The following is a 22,392-nucleotide window of genomic DNA, read 5'->3' as shown; positions in this document are numbered from 1 at the left end:
AGTAGAGGTAGGAAATTACAGGAATAAAGGTTTTTAAGCGATTTCAGTAGTTGGATGCCTAGGTAGGATATGTCTGAGTCAGCCCACGTAAATGGGTATTGTAATTGAAGGAGGTTCCTCGTGGTAGCGTCAATGTTAATGTCCAGTATGAAGGATTTAGTCGCATTTACCTTGTAGTACGAGAACTTGTGCTGAACCAGGTAAGCAGTTTTCGCACTTCCGCCAGGGAAGAAGTCGGATCGGTAAGGATTAAGATGACATCGTCAGCGAATAAGCTGATTTTATGGGGAGTTGAGCCTATTTGTATGCCCGATATGCTTGGGTGGGAGCGAACCTGCTCCGCCAGGGGTTCCATAACCATGTTGAAGATAAGCGGGGACAACGGACATCCCTGGCGTGTGCCGTTGGAGATGGCGAAGGGGCGCGAAAGCATACCTTCAGAGAACACCTGGGCACTGGGGTTGGAGTATCATACCTTGCTTCTGAGCATGCGCGGGTTTAAAAACGTTGTTTTTAACGTCGTTTTAGCTACACACGGTGATTTTTTATGACACAAAAAACTTCGTTTTGAAAAACGACACAAAAAATTGAAGCATGCTCGAATTTTTTTTTGTCGTTTTTCAGAAGACATAAAACAACGTTTTCCCCACACACGGTCATTTTAAATGACGTTTTTAAAAACGTCGTTTTTTTTTCATCACATAAAGCGACCGTGTGTACACGGCATAAGTCTTGGAGAGCAAGCAGCCCTAATCTTTGGAAAATTTTCTCTCTTAAAGTTAAGTGTTTTTATCTTTCCCGTTTGTTTGTTGCTTACAGCTAGCAATAAATGAAATCATGTTATGGTCACTGCTACCCAGATATTGTTTAATATGAATATTGGTAATAAGCTCTGCATAGTTTGAGAGTACTAGGTCCAGCAGAGCATCATTCCTAGTCAGGACCTCAATAAACTGGACTATCCATCCTTCTTTTGCACCGGGACCACAGGGCTAGCACAGGGACTATGACTCTCCAGAATTGCCCCAATCTGTAGCTTGTTACGAAGCAAGTCCTTGACCTCCTGGCACAGAGCTGGAGGAATGTGGCAGTACCAATCCCCAACTGGTGGGGCATCCCCCATATGGATCGGGTGGTCGATGGCCTCTGTGTAACCATTCTTCTGGGATGGAGATATCAAGGGGTACTAAAGAATAAGGGTGGTACTCCTGCGCTATCAATCGGTGATAAAATAATAAATTATACTAAACTAGATGCTGCATACACATATAGTGTTCCTACAACTAGAAATAGCCAGATTCACGTAGATGTGCCTAACTTTAGGCGGGCGTAGCGCATCTCATATACGCTACGCCGCCGTAAGTTAGAGAGGCAAGTACAGTATTCACAAAGAACTTGCGTCCTAAGTTACGGTGGCATAGTGTAAATGGGGCGGCGTAAGCGCGCGAAATTCAAGGTAGGCTGTAGTGGGCGTGTTGTATGGTAATGCATTGTGACTTCACGTAAATGACGTGCCTAACGAACGGCGCATGCGCCGTCCATGAGCGTATTCCAGTGCACATGCTCAAAATCACATCGCAAATAGTCAATGCTTTCGATGTGAACGTAACCTACGCCCAGCCCCATTCTGAATCGGCCTACGTAAACGACGTGAAATTCGACGGCTGTCCCGACGTCCATACTTAACATTGGCTGCGCCATCTTTTTGGTGGTTTATCTTTACGCCTGAAAACGCCTTACGTAAACAGCGTATCTTACTGTGACGGGCGTGCGTACGTTCGTGAATAGGAGTATCTTGCTTATTGGCATATTCTCGGCGTAAATCGCCGTACATGCCCCTAGCGCCCAGCGTAAATATGCAGCTAAGATACAACGGCGTAGGAGACTTACGCCGGTCGTATCTTAGCAACAGAGAAGCGTATTTCAATTTGAGCGTACGCTTAAAGATACGACGGCGCGGATTCGGACTTACGACGGCGTATCTACTGATACGCCGTCGTAAGTCTCTATGAATCCGGCTAAAAGTGTATACAAATATGCAAATGAAATGGTGCTGGGCTACTAATAGTGCTGTGTAGTAATTATGTGATCTGTATATATAATTAAAAAAAACAATAATGAAATTAATAAATTCAATGATGATTTGCAGATTCAACATATATAAATTTAAATAAGTTCACTTCTTGCATGGGTAAATACACATTTATAATGCTATACATATTAAAGAGTGGTCCATAATTCTTCAAATTTAATAAAAACTGTATATAAATTCGGTCTGCATTTCTTATTAGTGTTGCTCTATAGTGGCGGCTGGTGCTCAACATTTTTGGGGGGCACAAACAAACTCAAAAAATACTGAAAAAAAAACATCAATTGCAGCCTCACTGTGCCCATCAAATGCAGCCATTGTGCCCATCAAATGAAGCCACTGTGCCCATCAAATGCAGCCACTTGTCCCCATCAAAATGCAGCCACTTGTGCCCATCAAATGCAGCCACTGTTGCCCATGAAATGCCACCAGTTGTGCCCATCAAATGTCGACACTGTGACCCCCGCGCGCCCGCTGTCTGCCGGGCACTTACCCCATTTTAGTGGTGGGTCAGGCAGCGGGTGGCATGCTTCGCCCTCCTTTGTTGTTCCATTTTGCTAGGTGTTCAATCGGAGCGCCTCTGCCTTCAGCCAATCAGGTAATGGGTATTAGACCCACACTTCCTGATTGGCGAAGAAGCGGTTCAGTTAGAAAAGCAAATATTTTCTTTTCTAACACATCTGGCGCTCGCAGTCCACTTTTTTTGAAACCTATTAGAGCCTATGGCTCTAATCAGGTGCCTCAAAAAAAACACCTCAGCCGCTGTAATTCAGGCGCCCAGTGCCTGAAATGGGGGTGGCAGCGGCGGCCATGGAAAGATTCATGCTATGCATGAATCTATCCAATATACAGAGAGGGGGTGGCTGGAGAGAGAAAGCTGCACCACCCCCCCATTCTAATGGACATGCCTGCCCCTGACCACTGCTCTCAGAACTCTCATCTTCTTTTTACTTGTGTCAGCATAAGCCCAGGTTCACAGCGACAGCAGGAATGAAATGGTGCGGGGATCAGCATTTTTTTTACACTGTGATTGCTTCTTACAGTGATGACTGTGTAAAGGTTTCATTCATTAAACTTTGTACTACTGTGATTGGTCACAAATATCACATGGCACAGGGCTGTTGGGATTGGCCCTTGTACCATGTGATCACTGTGACCAATCACAGTGCTCACACAGTAGTAAACAATGACAGCATTGTTTATTACTGTTCAATGTACTTGCTGTGAATGATCACATGGTACCAGAGCCGCTAATAGTGATCTAGTACAACAATCGGTGATCGGCTGTGTCTGGCGGACACAGCAGTTCACGGATCCCGCTCTTTAGAGACCGTGCACGAGTAGGCGATGAGAGATGATGTACAGGTCTGTTTGTCCACATCAGCGCTGCTCCCATCCAGCCGTTTATGTACTATGGCTGGATGGGAAGCAGTTAATTAAAAAAATAAGTAATTTGGATAGAGGAAGGCCTGTGGACGTGATGTATCTGGACTTCGCCAAATAATTTTATACAGTACTCCATAAATGCTTAAAGTTGAGGTCTGTTGGCATTGACGATAGTATATGTATCTGGATTGAAAACTGGTTACAGAAGCACATCCAAAGGGTGCTGATAGATAGCGTATCTTCTGAATAGTCTGGAGTTGTGAGTGGAGTGCTCCGGGCCTCTGTCCTGGGACCGATTTTGTTTAACATATACATAAATGATATAGAGGTTGGAATAAATAGTTCAGTCTCAGTGTTTGCTGATGTTATAAAGCTAAGCAGGGTAATAAGTTCACAACAAGATATAGAAACTCTCCAATAGGACCTCAATAAACTAAAGGGGAGGGCAACAATATGGCAAATGAGGTTTATTATTGCTAAATGTCAAGTAAAGCATTTGGGGGCTAAAAATATGAATCCAAGTTACGCGCTAGGGGAAGAACCTCTGGTGGAATCACAGATGGAAAAGGATCTGGGCATCCTAATAGATCAAAGGCCTAGCAATACAATGGCAGAACTATTATTACGCATTGAAATTGTATTTACTTAAGAGCTAAAACTATACTTCTACTGCTTTACAAAACTATGGTTCAGTCACATCTTAAAGCGGAGGTTCACCCTGAAAAACAACTATATGCCATTACATCCAGCATACATAAGAGGTTATTTACTATTAAAAAGGTAAGCATTCGTAACTCCCTTCCATAATTAATGGTGTAAGCACAGATCTTATTAAAAGCATTGTCCCGCTCTACCTTCCCTTCTCCCCTACTTTCCGTCCTTTTACATGAGTTAAATGTCCCCCCCCTCCTTTTTTTGTTGTTGTTTACATATTGTTGGTAATTGAGAAACGCCTGCCAGCCTGTTGAGGGCTGTCAACCCACATGGCCCTAGGACCCGCGGGACAGGCCCCAAATTTCCAGGGGGGGCAGGTAGTCCCGTCCGGGTGCGTGTCACTACACTTTGGTGGCCCTGGTGTGCATGGGGGTGAGGGGCGGCTAGATGGAGTCCATTGGCCCCCCCTGCCCCCATCGCGGATCATGGGGGCATACCCCGCACACGTTTTTGGTGGCAGCCCACCTCAGGCCCCTTTTTTTTGGGGGACTGGGGTTGCTTCTAGATTGGAATATATGCTTCTTATACCCTCGCCACCTACTTCTATAACCTTTTGAATGTTGTACTGTTACCCCTGTATTGAAGGAATGGGTTCATTATGTTTTTTCATCATACCTAGGAATGCTGTAATTCCTGCGACTGAGCTATTGTTGATATCGCTCTTGTTATGTTTTTTTCTTTTTTTTTTGTGTTTTTCTGCCATTTGTTTTCTGTGGTGCTGTTTCTTTCTACGTGTGTCTTTGCTCAACATGATCACTAAACAATAATCACTTTACGACCCTGCGCGGACGATGGTCTTGTGCCTTATAATCTGTTTGGCATGTCTTGCCATTTGTTGTCTCAAAATAAATACTGAATTTATATATATCTATATATATAAAACTCAATGTGTGTGTGTGTGTGTGTATGTATGTATGTATGTATGTATGTATGTATGTTCCAGCATCACGTCCAAACGGCTAAAGATATTAACATGAAACTTGGCACACATGTTACTTATATGTCAGCAACAAACATAGGATAGGTGGTTTAACCCTTACCCACCCCCATTTGCCATGGTCGGGGTTTTTCTTTAAAGTCCCATTCAACTCTATGGGAAATACATGTTACTTCATGTTCCAGCATCACGTCCAAACCGCTAAAGATATTAACATGAAACTTGGCACACATGTTACTTATATATCAGCAACAAACATAGGATAGGTGGTTTAACCCTTACCCACCCCCATTTTCCATGGTCGGGGTTTTCCCATTCAACTCTATGGGAAATACATGTTACTTCATAACTTCCAAACGGCTGTAGATATTTCGATAACACTTGGTCACATGTTGCTTATATGTCCACTTAAACTATAGGATAGTTAATTTATCCCTTAACTACCCCCATTTGTGAGAGTCGGGGTTTTTGTTTAAAGTCCCATGCAAATCAATGGGAAATGTATGTTCCCACATAACTTCTGTACGCCTGGAGATATTTCAATAATACCTGGTACACATATTACTTATATGCCAAATAAAAATATATGACAGTTAACCCCCCTGACGGTAAACCCGAGCGTGACTCGGGGTTGGTTTTCAATGCTAAAATCGGTATCCCCGAGTCACGCTCGGGGTGGACGTGCAGCGGCGCGGCTTACCTTTTGCTGGATCCACGGGCAAATTACTCACCTTGTCCCTGGATCCAGCGATGCCATCCCGCTGTGTTAGCGAGCGGGACCTCCTCGCTCGATTCACAGTCCCCGTGTGCCGCCGATCTCCGTTCCCTGCGACGTTACGACGCACGGGGACGGAGAACGGCGCCAAATTCAAAAAAGTAAACAAACACTTTACATACAGTATACTGTAATCTTATAGATTACAGTACTGTATGTAAAAAATACACACCCCCCTTGTCCCTAGTGGTCTGCCCAGTGTGCTGCATGTACTTTTATATAATAAAAAATGTAATTTCTGCCTAAAAACTGTAGATTGTCCAAAAGTGTCCCTTTATGTCAAAAATGGTTTTAGATCAGCTAGAAAACAGCGATAATAAATTATAATCACTTGCAGAAATGTGCGATAGCGATTTGTGGGGAAATTCGTCATAAAAAAAAAAAAATAATGACAGCGACAATTCTGCAACTGAGCAAATTTCAGTGATTTTGAGTTGATTACATTATTGAATAATTTTTATTATAATTATATTATTATTTGTTATAATTTTTTATTATATTATAATTTATAATTTTGTTTTAAAAAAAAAATCATACCCGGGATGCCTACAAGACTCTTGCTTGGTCAGATTTAAGTGAGTTATTTCTAAAAATTACAGACCTACAGTATAAAACGCCAAATTTCCTTGCAAAATAAATGTACCGCTTTTGGTACGTAATTCCAGACAGAATCATACCGCCAGGGAGGTTAAATTAACCCTTACCTACACCCTTATATAAAAGATGGGTATATTTATATTACTATGATTTTCCTCCCCAAAAGGTTAAGATAGGAAGACCGGGCAACGCCGGGTATTCAGCTAGTATATATATATATATATATATATATATATATATACAGGGCTCAAAATTTCAAGTCCTGAGCTACTAGCCAGGCCTCAAGAGTTACTCGCCACCAGTTGCCCCACCTAATTCATACACTGCCCTGCGCCTAAATGCACCCGTAAACACGCCCTCGTAGATTATCTCATGGAATTACAATGTTTTATGCAGAATCAAGTTACAAAATTAAATATTACCAACAACAACTTTAACAAAATGGGACAGGGCACTGGGGGCAGACCAGAGGGACAGGGCACTGGGGGCAGACCAGAGGGACAGGGCACTGGGGGCAGACCAGAGGGACAGGGCACTAGAACTGGGTCTCTTCCCTATTCTCTTGCTGTCTCCTCTGCAACTCCCATCCATCCTCTCTCTCATCTCATCATCAGGAGCCTGTATGTGCGGCTCCACGCTTGCATGTCCCCACTTCCCCCTTTTATTCAGGCTGGCAGAGAGGAGAGGAGCTGCAGCACAGCGGAAGGGAGTACAATCCAGCGCCGAGATCCACACAACTGCACAGCCATTGACACCATAGCACAGCCCACACTGACAGCGTACAGCACACATTGAGACCAGTCTGTTCACAGTGCTCAGGCTAAACTGTTGGACACTTACATAGAGCACAAGGAGAAGAAAACTGCACAAACTAGAAGGCTGCCACTCTCATGTCAGGGCAACTTTCAGTGAGCGCTGCACCGGAATGGTAATTTTTGCAATCCTCCACCTCACTCATTACTTTCTGCTCTCCAGCTACATTGGTCGGGGCCCGGGGGAGGGGGGCAGGCTCAGAGAGGTCATACTGTTAGGTCCCATGGCTTAATGAGAATTGTAAGGAGAGCACCTGTGTACTGCTCTGCCTGTGCGCAGCTCAACAGACTACTTTTCCCGAGCATGCACCTTTCCTCTTCGGCCGCCAATCTCATTGGGACTCTAAGTGTAGGCACAGATTGGAGGGAGATTGGTCATGCAGCCCTGTCATCACTCGCCCCCAGCTTAAATCCACTCGCCAACTGCTAGTAGGCGAGTGGAAATTTTGAGGGCTGTATATACAGTGAGGAAAATAAGTATTTGAACACCTTGCTATTTTGCAAGTTCTCCCACTTGGAAATCATGGAGGGGTCTGAAATTGTCATCGTAGGTGCATGTCCACTGTAAGAGACATAATAATAAAAAAAAAAATCCAGAAATCACAATTTATGATTTTTTAACTATTTATTTGTATGATACAGCTGCAAATAAGTATTTGAACACCTGTCTATCAGCTAGAATTCTGACCCTCAAAGACCTGTTAGTCTGCCTTTAAAATGTCCACCTCCACTCCATTTATTATCCTAAATTAGATGCACCTGTTTGAGGTCATTAGCTGCATAAAGACACCTGTCCACCCCATACAATCAGTAAGAATCCAACTACTAACATGGCCAAGACCAAAGAGCTGTCCAAAGACACTAGAGACAAAATTGTACACCTCCACAAGGCTGGAAAGGGCTACGGGGAAATTGCCAAGCAGCTTGGTGAAAAAAGGTCCACTGTTGGAGCAATCATTAGAAAATGGAAGAAGCTAAACATGACTGTCAATCTCCCTCGGACTGGGGCTCCATGCAAAATCTCACCTCGTGGGGTCTCAATGATCCCAAGAAAGGTGAGAAATCAGCCCAGGACTACACGGGAGGAGCTGGTCAATGACCTGAAAAGAGCTGGGACCACCGTTTCCAAGGTTACTGTTGGTAATACACTAAGACGTCATGGTTTGAAATCATGCATGGCACGGAAGGTTCCCCTGCTTAAACCAGCACATGTCAAGGCCCGTCTTAAGTTTGCCAATGACCATTTGGATGATCCAGAGGAGTCATGGGAGAAAGTCATGTGGTCAGATGAGACCAAAATAGAACTTTTTGGTCATAATTCCACTTACCGTGTTTGGAGGAAGAAGAATGATGAGTACCATCCCAAGAACACCATCCCTACTGTGAAGCATGGGGGTGGTAGCATCATGCTTTGGGGGTGTTTTTCTGCACATGGGACAGGGCGACTGCACTGTATTAAGGAGAGGATGACCGGGGCCATGTATTGCGAGATTTTGGGCAACAACCTCCTTCCCTCAGTTAGAGCTTTGAAGATGGGTCGAGGCTGGGTCTTCCAACATGACAATGACCCGAAGCACACAGCCAGGATAACCAAGGAGTGGCTCTGTAAGAAGCATATCAAGGTTCTGGCGTGGCCTAGCCAGTCTCCAGACCTAAACCCAATAGAGAATCTTTGGATGGAGCTCAAACTCTGTTTCTCAGCGACAGCCCAGAAACCTGACTGATCTAGAGAAGATCTGTGTGGAGGAGTGGGCCAAAATCCCTCCTCCAGTGTGTGCAAACCTGGTGAAAAACTACAAGAAACGTTTGACCTCTGTAATTGCAAACAAAGGCTACTGTACCAAATATTAACATTGATTTTCTCAGGTGTTCAAATACTTATTTGCAGCTGTATCATACAAATAAATAGTTAAAAAAATCATACATTGTGATTTTTGGATTATTTTTTTTGATTATGTCTCTCACAGTGGACATGCACCTACGATAACAATTTCAGACCCCTCCATGATTTCCAAGTGGGAGAACTTGCAAAATAGCAGGGTGTTCAAATACTTATTTTCCTCACTGTATATATATATATATGTGTGTGTGTGTGTAGCGCTACCCCCTCAGGAGCCGCTGGTTAGATTTGGGATCGGCATAGTTGTGTTACCTCTGTGATGTGTCTAGGGGTAATGACGATGACGAGAGCAATGACAGAGTGTCCAGACGATTAGTTGACGTTTTCTGTGCCTTTATTTTGGGTCAAACATGACCAACAGTCAACTTGAGATAGATAGGACAGGCTGGTGAAAAGGAGAGGACTTTGCAGATTCAGGCTATGGATAAGAGAAGCAGTCCTGCCTCCAAATGATTGGTCTTGCTTCATCGCCACTCCAGCCGGAGTGGGTATAGTGCCCCTGGACAGGTCCCCCTCACAGGCCTGGCAGCCAGGGTGTCACTCGGAACTGCTGGGAAGGAACAAGTCTCTGCCACCGACTTGGCTCTAGTTAAATTAAGATTAGTAAAGGGCCTCTGCCACCGGCCCAATACTCATGAACATGGATGTTAGAGCGAATCCTCCCAGTAAACACAATTTCGCCTGAATCTTCCTCAGGTAGACTTGTTATATTTGGGGCCACCGACTGACAGTTTGCAGCATACAACCATTCAGTGTCCGGTCACCCAGATCCCCGATGGTTCGTCTAAGCCCTATTGGATCACCTGCCTCCGGGTTCACCTCAGACCGACTCCCCACCGAACAGCACAACTCGCTTGGGATCTTCTTAATAGAGGTGGGGGACCCAGTAAGTCACTGGGGTCCCTTGGCAGCATCAGTTGCTCTGAGACATGAGGGCCCAGAGTCAGGAACTCTGCGTAGCACGTGCGCCCCGGCCTGGTAGGCCATATCGCCGGGGCCTGTGATGTGCGCATATCGCCGGGGCCTGTGATGTGCGCACACCCTAAAGGTGGGTGCCGCACCTGGAACCAGGAACCCGCAAAGAACTCTGAAAAAATGAGAAATACCCTCCCCCAGCATGCCCCGCGAGGGAAACACTCCTCTAATTGGCTGCTGGAGAAAGGGCGCCTCCGCCTGGACCCCTCTGGCGCCACCTGCCATCCAGAGATGGAACTACATCTCTGGAGTACAGAACAATCCACACGACAGTTCAGGGCTGGCAACAGCCAAATTTAAACAAATCAACATGGATGAGAGCAAATAACTCTCTCATCCCACTAAATTTGACATAGCACCTGTACTGAAAGTACACAGGCACTACATATATAAAAAGCATTGTTATCATATACCAAACATTTTACCGTAAAGTCCAGTAATCCATAGAAACCAGTTATCGAACATTTTAGTTATCATCTGACTACAGTACATTGATCTGACTGTACTGTGGGTATTGTTATTGAGTGTTTACTGCATTAATAGGCGGAATTGTGTTATATAACTCAATGATACAGTCGTGAATTTATTAAAGTGGAGGTTCACCCTAAAAACTAATTTTTAACATTAGAGCCAGCATACTAAGTACATTTACTTTTGGCAGGTAATTTTTTTTTTTCTCTGTACATACCTTTATATCCTGATTTTGTCCAGGGCTTCTGCGTTCTGATGACTCTGGGACTGGGCGTTCCTATCCCAGCCTCAGGGTTCCGATGACTGCGGGACTGGGCGTTCCTATCCTTCGGTTCAATGATTGACGGCTTGTGAAACAGGTCCCCTGTCGCACAACACACATCACCAGATTCCCGGAGATAGCCGAGCTGCGAATAGGCACTATACGGCGCCTGCGCCCGCCGTGTAGAGCTGACTGCGCAGGCGCCGTATAGTGCCGACTCGCAGCTCGGCTTTTTCCGGAAATCTGTTGACGCGCGTTGTGCGACTGGGGACCTGTTTCACAAGCCATCAATCATCGAACCGAAGGATAGGAACGCCCAGTCCCGCAGTCATCGGAACCCCGGAAGCCCTGGACAAAATCAGGATATAAAGGTATGTACAGAGAAAAAAAAATGACCTCCCGAAAATAAATGTCCTTAGTATCATCAGTATGCTAGATCTAATTTAAATTTTTTTTTTTTTGGGTGAACCCCCGCTTTAAGTAGAGCATATTCACTTTTAAATAGAATTTCACTTTGCAAAGTGAAACTTCACATCAAACAAGGTACAACTTTGCCTCATTCACTAAGTTAAGTGAATTTAATCTTTGAAATGGAAACTTTCCTTTTTCGTAGGTGAATGAGGTTCCAGGTCTTTAATTATCCAATCACGTTAAAGTGAAAAAAAATATAATTTTTTTTTTTTTTTTTTTATTTCCTAGCACCCAATGAGGTATTATTAGCAAACTGAATTTTTACTTTCACCTCATTCAATATGATAAGTGAAAATTCAGTTTAAAAGTGAAAATGATATACTTCTTTAGTAAATCCATACAAAAAAAAGTTACTGTTTTTCAAAGCAAAAAATCATCAAAGTTACATAGTAAGTCACGTGAAAACAGTACATGAAACACGACATTTACGTAAAAATAAATGTAAAAATAAAGCCAACTCTTACCTCCAGAAGTCTGTACCCTTAATAAGTGGCAGGTCACAATTCTGTACATATTCAATGTAATTCTATAGAAAAGATTGCCCTGCTGCTTTCATAGTCCTCGTTGTCCTAAAACCTGGCATACAGTATATATCTATGAGACATGTGCCAATATGATGTAGCTTTGTTCTTTTCTACTTTTAAGCAAGTAAACAGCCGTTCTGAGATTTCCAGCATCTGCCTGAGCAGAAAAAGTCAGAATAAACGTATCACCCATTGCTCTAGGTGTAACTACTATTGAGTCAGTCCGGGCATGGAGCCTCCAGATGTGTCTAAGATGTCAAGGATGAATAGAATTGTAATGCCGATCACAAACTGGTTGGCAAAGGTGCATAGCTGTTTATGTGAAGACAAAGATCTTTTGTGTTAGCAGGAAATGCCTCAGAAAGGGAAACAAGGGAGCACTTTGCCCAGAATGCCAATTTTATTTTAGATTAATCCAAGAATACAAAAGGATGAACATATAAAAAAGGAGCCTTATATTCTCCAGTGTGTAGGAAATGATATCCTTATGTTGCAGCAAAAACAAAATAACCCAACTCTCACTGATTGTTTCCCTATGCCACCGTGCTTAATGTTCTCTTTTTTTATTGGGTGTAAGGAGATTTTATCCCATGGAAAATTGGAAGCTTGTTGGGACTTCTAAAAAAGGAGATGTCTGTATCCAATTCTCTGCTGAGGAGCACATGAATAATAGTTTGTCACGAAAGAAGAAAATAATATGGAAAATGTGTGCTAAAACAATAATATGCACAGAATTGTATATTCAGGAAAGGTCACGCTACAATGTGCATCTGCTTATCTTCAGTAAGTCCAACTCTGACTAGCTGATCAGAATTTTTTTTTTCTGTTTTAGACCTTGATTTGGCATGGAATTCACTAGCAACATACACTATATTACCAAAAGTATTGGGACACTTGCCTTTCCACGCACTTAAACTTTAATGGCATCCCAGTCTTGGTCTATAGGGTTCAATATTGAGTTGGCCCACCCTTTGCAGATATAACAGCTTCAACTCTTCTGGGAAGGCTGTCCACAAGGTTTAGGAGTTTGTCTATGGGAATGTTTGACCATTCTTCCAGAAGCAAATTTGAGAAATCAGGCAATGATGTTGGATGAGAAGGCCTGGCTCGCAGTCTCCCCTCTAATTCATCCCAACAAGGTTCTTCTATCGGGTTGAAGTCAAGTTCTCCCACCCTTAACTCACTCAGCCATGTTTTTATGGACCTTGCTTTGTGCACTAGTCCAAATCATTTGGTTGAGGGGGGAATTATGGTGTGGGGTTGTTTTTTAGGGGTTGGGATTGGCCCCTTAATTCCAGCGAAGGGAACTCTTAAAGCATCAACATACCAAGACATTTTGGACAATTTCATGCTCCCAACTTAGTGGGAACAGTTTAGGAATGGTCACTTAATGTTCCAACATGACTGCGCACCAGTGCACAAACAAGGTCCATAAAGACATGAATGAACGAGCTTGGGGTGGAGGAACTTGACTGGCCTGCACAGAGTCCTGAATTCAACCGATAGAACATGTTTGGGATGGAATAGAGTGGAGACCGCAAGCCAGGCCTTCTTGTCCACATCCGTGGAAAGAAAGAGGGGAAAGATCCCTGGTGTCGCACATCCATGGAGTCCTGCTGTGATAAGAGAGAGACAACCTTAGCCTGGGCTCCCGCCAGGCAACGCCCTAATGCGTTTCATTCTGCCTCCCAGAGCTTAGTCATGGGGATCAAATGCACTTCTGGAACTAAGGGGCCAAGTTCAAACCCTGAAAAAACAACCCCACACCATAATCCCCCCTTCACCAAATGATTTGCAACAGTGCACATAGCAAGGTCCATCAAGACATGGATGAGCGAGTTTGGAGTGGGGGAACGTGGTTGGCCTGCACCTCAACCCAATAAAACACCTGTGGGATGAATTAGAATGGAGACTGCGAGCCTGATCTTCTTGTCCACATCAGTGCCTGACCTCACAAATGCTCTTCTGGAAGAACGATCAAACATTCCCATAGACACACTCCTAAACCTTGTGGACAGACTTCCCAGAAGAGTTGAAGCTGTTATAGCTGCAAAGGGTGGGCCAACTCAATATTGAACCCCATGGACTAAGACTGGGATGCCATTAAAGTTCATGTGCGTGTGAAGGCAGGCGTCCCAATACATTTTGTAATATAGTAATGGCAAATTGTGTGGGAAGACAATAACTGCAGTAGAATGGTATCAAGTTGTGAACCATGACTGATCAGTGAATAGATTTCATTACAGACTCATGCAGCGTACACACGATCTGGCTTTTGCCCTGCCAAATCACATCGGAATTCAAACGGAATTCCATCGGAAAAATATAGAACATGTTCCATCGGACTTTTTCCATCGGAAATTCTGATCGCGTGTACGGGGCATAAGAAAGAAACTTCATTCATTTCTTGTGTGGCTAATTATTTATTGTTATTCTTTGGTCTCTTGCTTTGTTCTATTATTGAGCCAACACATCTTGAAGCAGTTGAGTCGTTTCTCGGTTTCAAATTATATTTTTTGTTATTGTAAGCAAGCAAAGGTTTTATAACAATGTTAAAAACAAATATGGATGGTACAGATGTATATGTCCTGATTATGTTGTTTTAGTGAGGTATATGATATGACAAAAGAATGGCGGCTGATTGTGTTCCACTGGAAGCCAGTGCAAATCAGAAGCTAGTAATGGACCAGGGTAAAGAGAAAAGAGGCTGAGGATGAGATGATCATAAACTGGGGAGAGAGGAAGCAAATCTGGAGCTTATTATGGTCCAGGGAAAGAGGATGCAGGGTAAAAAGTGATCAAGGCTGGAAGGGATGGAGCTTAGCAATGCACAGGTTTAATCAAATTCATGGAATGTTTGGTATTTGTCTCCACTACTGAAGCCAGGGGACAACAGGTATCGTGTTCAGAGGCAACATACCACAGAAAAATTCTGGGGACACCAGAGCACAAAAGTGATGGTAAAGCACCAGCCAGTGGTCTCCAAGTTTAGATATAAGGCATCATGAAGGAACTACATATGATACCATAAAGATGCTATACTGCATACTGTAGCCATGATATGATAATCCATGTACTTATGTATGCTGAGTACAGGAATTCTATAAAGTCTGTAAGTGTATTTATATACTTGTCAATAGACTAGGACAACTTTATTTTTATCCTAAGTACATTTACAAAAGCAGACGTTTTAGTTTAATCGTTTTTTGTTTCACCCACAATTCTGTTCAGCAGTATTTATCTATATACACTTGTAACAGCCCTGTGGGTATTTTTTTTAGGTGACAATGACATAGTTTTATTTTAGAACATAGCACATATTTATAAAGCAGCAGTGAATATGACATTCGTCAAACCTTCCCTGCAGGTGAAGCAATCAAATTAATTTAAAACACATGCACAAGGAAGATACACCCGCAGTGAATGTTTTGTGTGAATGTCACATTCACCAATTTACATGTACTGTAAAACCTGATTTGTGTGCACAGGGCCGTCTTAATCGCATCATAGGCCCCTGGGCAAAGTAATGCACTGGGGCCCCTACAATGGAGACAGCGCAGGTAAACAGACCAGATATCCCCCCAGCACTCTGACCCCTCTACATCCCAGATATCCCCCCTGCACTCTGATCCCTCTAAACCCCAGATATCCCCCCTGCACTCTGATCCCTCTACACCCCAGATATCCCCCCAGCACTCTGATCCCTCTACACCCCACATATCCCCCCCCCTGCACTCTGATCCCTCTACACCCCAGATATCCCCCCTGCACTCTGATCCCTCTAAACCCCAGATATCCCCCCTGCACTCTGATCCCTCTACACCCCAGATATCCCCCAGCACGCTGATCCCTCTACATCCCACATATCCCCCCAGCACTCTGATCCCTCTACATCCCAGATATCCCCCCAGCACTCTGACCCCACTACAACCCAGATATCCCCCCAGCACTCTGACCCCTCTACACCCCAGATATCTCCCCTGCACTCTGACACCTCTACACCCCAGATATCCCCCCAGCACTCGGATCCCTCTACACCTCAGATATCCCCCAGCACTCTGACCCCTCTACACCCCAGATATCCCCCCAGCACTCAGGCCCCTCTACACCCCAGATATCCCCCCAGCACTCTGACCCCTCTACACCCTGCTTTGGGGAATGTGCAGGGGCCCCACATGCAGCTGAGGCCCCTGGGCAGTGCCCAGGTGTGCCCTCTCATTAAGACAACCCTGTGTGTGCATACCAACTACAATTGTATCCTGCACATTTCAATAAAAGGTTAAAGGCTGAAGTCTTAAAAACATCTGAACGATTTTGCTGTAAGTATTACAGAGAAGCATCCTCTAAGTAAATACTAGAATGTTAAGTAAAAAAGTGGCTTCTTTTATATAAACAGTGCTATAAACAAATTATGCTTTGGACTGAAACTGCAAACATAATAAGACCAATAAGGCCAATCAAATTTCAATTGGCTATAATCAGTGAACCATGAATTCTGGTTGGATTCTATGGGTTACTGCACATTATACAACCTTATTAAGCAGGCCTGTAAAAATACAGTGTCATGTAATAAAATTGAATACACACCTTAAATACACACAGAGCTCTTCCCGTCTTCTGTCTTGAATACATCACTTACTGTACTCCTGATTATTTAAATTTTTTCAGCATGTTGCCCTTATATGTAGCACGTTTCTATATAGATTTGTATATGAAGTGATGAAAATTGCTTAGGTCGATGACTGAGGCAATGGAAGGAAACATGCTTTCAAGGGGAAGTGCTAAAACAAGAGGTCATTGCTTTGAAACTGTTTGGGAATTTAGCTCCAGGGAAATACAAGGAAGTATTTCTTCGCGGAAGGGGTGTTGTATTCACGGAATACCATAGTAATATTGGTGGTAAAAGAGGGTTCTGAGGGAGTTCAAAAGTTCTTACTATAGTAGAAACAATGGCAAAATGAACATAAAGACATAATGGTTCATTATGCTTATGAATGGCAAGCCTCTATGCTTTTGAATTTAACAAGTAATTTCTGGAAGCCAATCAGATCAATTTTAGTGACTAACTTCTGGCATTTATGGTTGTTTGAGTGCCATTACCAAATCAATTATAAACTAGAAGTATGAAAAAAAAAAATTTTCTAGAAAGGTTTTATAGAGATTATTTACAAGGCATTACGAAATAATATGTAATATGTAATAGATTCACAAATTGCAGATTCAGTAAATTGCAAATGCTAAATCATCTGCATTAATAATCAGAGATAGCAGCAGAAACCAAGGAAACCACAAGGCCTTAGAAAATGAGTAGCTCTTGGCTAAGTGAGAAGGGTCGTATATAAAGACCAGGGTACTATTGTGACAGGACCTCAGATCCAGTCCTTTCTGACCCCCTGTCCTCTGCATTATATGCTAATGCCCCCTGTACACTGCCCTACATACCAATGATATCTGCACATTGCCTTTAAACTTTTGACCCCTGTACACTAGGGTGACCAGACATCCCCAGTTTCAGGGGACAGTCCCCTGATTGAGGACACTGTCCCCGGACCAAGTCTGTCTCCGGTTTTGTCCCCAGATTTAATTTCAAAGAAAGTCAGTGCAGAATTAAAATAAAAAAAATTAGAATTACACACCCCCGCTCCGCCATGCCTACTAGCATAGGGGGGTTGTATTTTTCCCATTATCTGTGCCCCTTTCTGATGATCATGTGCTGGTCAGAGCGGAGGGAATATTTCTTCAGTTTCGGGCGCATGCCCATTCAGCTCCGCTCGCATGTTATTCTGCCTTGGCTCAAATCCTGGCCAGCCACCTGCCTATCTTCTTGCCTTCCCTGGCGGAGTGATCTTCCTCCGCTCCCCATCCAGTAGTAGCCGGGGCCCGAAGAGTAAGACTTGAGAGGCTGTGAGGTGGGCGGCGACGGGCAGAAATTTGCTGATTGTCGCCATTACTAGTAAAGAAAAAATATGTGCCCGGATTTCATTTTAAAAATCTGGTCACCTTACTACAGTGTTTCCCAACTCCAGTCCTCAAGGCACACCAACAGGTCATGTTTTCAGGCTTTCCATTATTTTGCACAGGTGATTTGATCAGTTTCACTGCCTTAGTAATTACCACAGCCGTTTCATCTGAGGGAAATCCTGAAAACATGACCTGTTGGTGTGCCTTGAGGACTGGAGTTGGGAAACACTGCCTTACTGTACACTGCAATACATCCTACAGACCTCTGAACACTGCCCTACCAACTACTGACCTCTGTACACTGCCCTACCAACTACTAACCTATGTACACTTCCCTTCCAACTACTGACCTCTATACACTGCTCTACATACTACTGACCCCTGTATGCTGCCCTACCTACTACTGACCTCTGTACACTGCTCTACATCCTACTGACCTCTGTACGCTGCCCTACCTACTACTGACCTATGTAAACTGCCCTACCTACTACTGACCTCTGTACACTGTCATACCTACTACTAACCTCTGTACACTGCCCTACCTACTAGTGACCTATGTACACTGTTCTACCTAATACTGACTTCTGCCCCACACTGAGACCCTTGAGAACAAAATTGTGATTGGAAGTGAACGCCAAGTTTCTCACCCCAGTCAAGTTTTAAAGTAGACTAAAGCCTCGTACACACGATCGGATATCTGATGAAATCTAGTCCGATGGTTTTTTTCGTCCAAAATTCTATGAAGCTGACTTTCATCAGTCGTGCCTACACACCATCAGTCAAAAATCCGATCGTGACCAAACACGGTGACGTACAACACTATGACGAGCTGAAAAAAAATTAAGTTCAATGCTTCCAAGCATGCGTCGACTTGATTCTGAGCATGCGTGGATTTTTGACCAATAAAGTTCCATACAGACGATCGGATTTTTCTATCGTTTTTTTATCCATAGAACATTTTTAAAACATGTTCTATTTTTTTTTCACCGATGGAAATCAAACCGATGGGGCCCACACAGTCCATCGGTCTGTTTTCATCGGACAAACCGATTGTGTGTACAGGGCTTAAGTTTATATATTTACTGTCATTTGTATTTTTTTTTACTTCTTCGTGTTCATCCATACTTTTTATTGGTTGCTTGCTGTTTCCTTACAAATATACATACATACAGGCCTCTGCACATATGTAGCAAGGGTCCCGACCCCTAGAGGCCTAACGGTGACCTCCAGAGTCAGGGAGAGCTGACATCCTTCTTTGTAGAGTGGGTTACTAGGCATAGTGGGTGTAATGAAAGATAAAATGATTGGGCGCCAGTCACTTTTTGACCGCGAACAAAAGAGACTTATTGTCTCTTAACAGGAACTGGGGGGGGAGAGAGGGTCAGGGCTGAACACCCTTAGGCAGATGCAATTGCAATTGGCAGACACCGAGACAAATTAGGCAGACAGCTATACAGTTTGAGGGCCTTTAAGCTGGTTGCAGCACTATATTTGTAGAACTGCTGTCTCTTACAGCAACTGAACTTGTAGGTTGACTTCAACACAGATCTGTACACATACCAGACTTGGTATTCACATTGTGTAGGACCTGGCCTCCATCTCACAGCCTCCCGCTGTAGCTTTTCTCACTGAGCTCCCAGTCTTCTCACCAGATCTTCAGATCCCAGCTGTCCACTGGATCCCCTGAGCTCTTCCACAGCTAACACGCTGTACACTCCAAGCGTCACCCATGCTACCTGCTGCATCCTTGGCTTGGCTCTTGGTTAACCCACTGAATCCTCTTCAAGTGTCACTCACGCTCACCTGCTGGGTCCCTGACTTGAACGCTGAAGCTTTCCAAACTTGTTCACCATCCCCGTCTAGTGAAAAAGGCTACTCTGGTACTTCTTCGGAATTCACAAACCTGGCCTCTGATAATAGTAGTTGACATCCCTTTCTGGTGACGGTTGTCCCCTTTAACTCTGACCTCTGGTTCTCACTTGCCTCTGGTAACAGGAGTGGTCATCCCATGTGGCAACTGCTTCTCCTTCACCTCTGGCAACACTCGGTTCACTGTCTGGCTGAATCTCTGCAATGATGAGGCTCCCCTCGAGCTGAGCCTCTACACACGTGGCTAGGCCTCAGGCTTAGGCCTAGGCCTAACCTTTAGATGCTGCTTCACATACAGCCCCCAGGCCTCAGCTGGGGGCTAAAAGAACACTGATCACCTGACTTATTCCCCTTGAATAGACTCTCCCAGCATGCTAACCACAAATATGATTGTCTGCGAAATGATGTCTATTAACAACCTGAACTCACTGTGGTCTTGTCATTCTAATGCCACAGAAGAGCGAAATGCACCAGACTCAGGCTTACGCTCGAAACAATTAGTGGATACAACTACCAATTAGCCATGTTAATTACCACCTAGCATAACTAAATTAGTTAGTAACCCTGTCTAATACCAAGGTGCTACACATACATAACATCTATCAGTAATTCCTAATTTTTCTCCTCAATGATAGAAAAGTCATGAACATGTTTTGCAGGGTCCATAAACAAACAAATCAAAAGGGTGTTTCCATAGTGTATTTAACTGCTTCCTGTCCAGGCTATAGACAAAAATGACAGCCGGGCAGGAGCTCTCTTGTTCTGGGTAGATGTTATATGTCCACCCCAGGCTCTGCTGCAACACAATCTGTCACCTGCTGTGTCTACCATACGCAGATCAGACAGATCAGTGTATCGGCCCGCTGCCAGTACCATGTGATCACTGTGACCAGTCACAGCAGATCACAAGACAAATGTACACAATTGATGTCTATCATTCATGTCATTCATTGTGTACATTTGTATTGCTCACTGTGATTGGTTATAGTGATCACATGGTACAGAAAGAGCCAATCAAAGTCCATCTTCACCATGTGATTAGCTGTGGCCAATCACAGCTAATCACAGTAGTAAACACTGAGTGAACACAGAAAAAGACACTTACTGTTATAAGCGATTACGTTGTGTTAAAAGAAATCCTGATCACCTCCCCAGAGTAATACAGTGCTACTATTGTAACACTGTATTGCTCTGGTGACAATATGTAAAAAATAATATTGACACCAGTTATATGATGACCAGGTATTGCACTGATGACAGTATGTAAAAAACAAAAAAGCTCTTAAAGGAGTTGTAAAGGAAAAAAATGTTTTGCCTAAAATTAATGTCTGCAAGGTAGACAGACAGAATAGCGTAATGATTCTGTTAAAAAATCGAGTAAATACCTAATAAATTCCTTCATCTATATCACCTCCGGCGTTCTAGTTTCTGTTCTCTCATTCACTTCCTGGTTTGCATCGCTCGCTCATGTAAGAACTACATTTCCCAGTATGCATTGCGGCACGCCCAGTAATTCACACCTCCTCGAGGTCTCTAACACGTAGAGAGCGTCCTGCCGCACAGATGTAGTTCCCAGGAGGGGGTGAGCACGTTACTGACCACCGCAGTAAAGCCTCCCTTCACGGTGGACAGTAAAATCAGACAAGCAGGAAGTGAACAGAACAGACAAGAAAAAGAGCAACTTCTGAGCAAAAACGAACAATGAGGAAGTGAAAAGAGGAATGTCTGCAGGTAAAGGATGCTTATTATGAAAAAAATGTTTTCCTTTACAACCACTTTAATTCTCCAAAAAATTGTGCCAAAATTTACAACTTCAAAAAACTTTCCATGTCTCATACTAATGTGCTCCCGTAGGAGCCTCTGGTATTTTCATGATTCTGCCCTTGTTTCAGTCTTGCAGACAGGCACACAGTATTTCCCACAGCCAGGTGCACAACATCTGCTCGTTGGACATCCTTCCTCAGTCAGCTCTCAGAAGAACCCTGGGTTTCAGAATTTACCGTTCCGGCCCTCAGGTCCCCTACCTGGGGCAGCATGGCTGGGGAGAGGCAACAGGCCCTTTTCCCCAATTGGACCTCTCCTCTAAGCACCACTCCCTGTAATTGGATTAGAGGGAATTCATATTCATGCTGCTGATCTGCATGGGTCACTCCTGTTTACCCAGAGCCTTCCAAGGCTGCCTGCATACAGAGGAGCCAATACTGCAGCACTGAGTCACAAAGGATACCCTTACTGAACAATTATAGCATTCCTGTTAGTTCACATTTTGTTATGCTACAGCTTTATTCCAAAATAGATTAAATTCATTATTTTCCTTAAAATTCTACAAACAATACCCCATAATGGCAACACGAAAGCAGTTTATTTGAAATCTTTACAAATTTAATAAAAATAAAAAACAATACATACAGTAAGTATTGAGGGCCAGATCCTCAAAAGGGATACGCCGGCGTAACTGCTGTTACGCCGTCGTATCCCTGTTTCTAACTATGGAACTGATCCACAGAATCAGTTTTCCATAGATAGGCAGAAGATCCGACATGTGTAAGGGACTTACACTGCCGGATCTTAGGATGCTGTACCGCATCCGCCGCTGGGGGCATTTCGTGTCGAAATGCCGCCTCGGGTATGCAAATTAGCACTTACGGA

The 22,392-nt window shown here is 43.7% G+C and overlaps 1 protein-coding gene across 2 annotated transcripts in view; it reads right to left on the bottom strand.

Annotated features, from left to right (window-relative positions):
• LOC120929486 (retinol dehydrogenase 16-like) overlaps positions 1-16,675 on the bottom strand; it is a 47,588-nt gene extending 30,913 nt beyond the window's left edge. The window contains exon 1 of one of the 2 annotated variants that reach the window (XM_040340962.1): positions 16,501-16,675. The gene's annotated coding sequence lies outside the window, so the exon portion shown is untranslated. Of the gene's footprint in view, positions 1-11,853; positions 12,463-16,500 lie in introns of those variants that run through there. The other variant, XM_040340961.1, reaches the window with a different exon arrangement.
• Positions 16,676-22,392: the final 5,717 nt, after the last annotated feature.

This window comes from Rana temporaria, chromosome 2, assembly GCF_905171775.1.
Source record: "Rana temporaria chromosome 2, aRanTem1.1, whole genome shotgun sequence".
NCBI lineage: Eukaryota > Metazoa > Chordata > Amphibia > Anura > Ranidae > Rana > Rana temporaria.
Note: the sequence above shows the minus strand (reverse complement) of the source record. Positions and strands in the feature narration are given on the sequence as shown.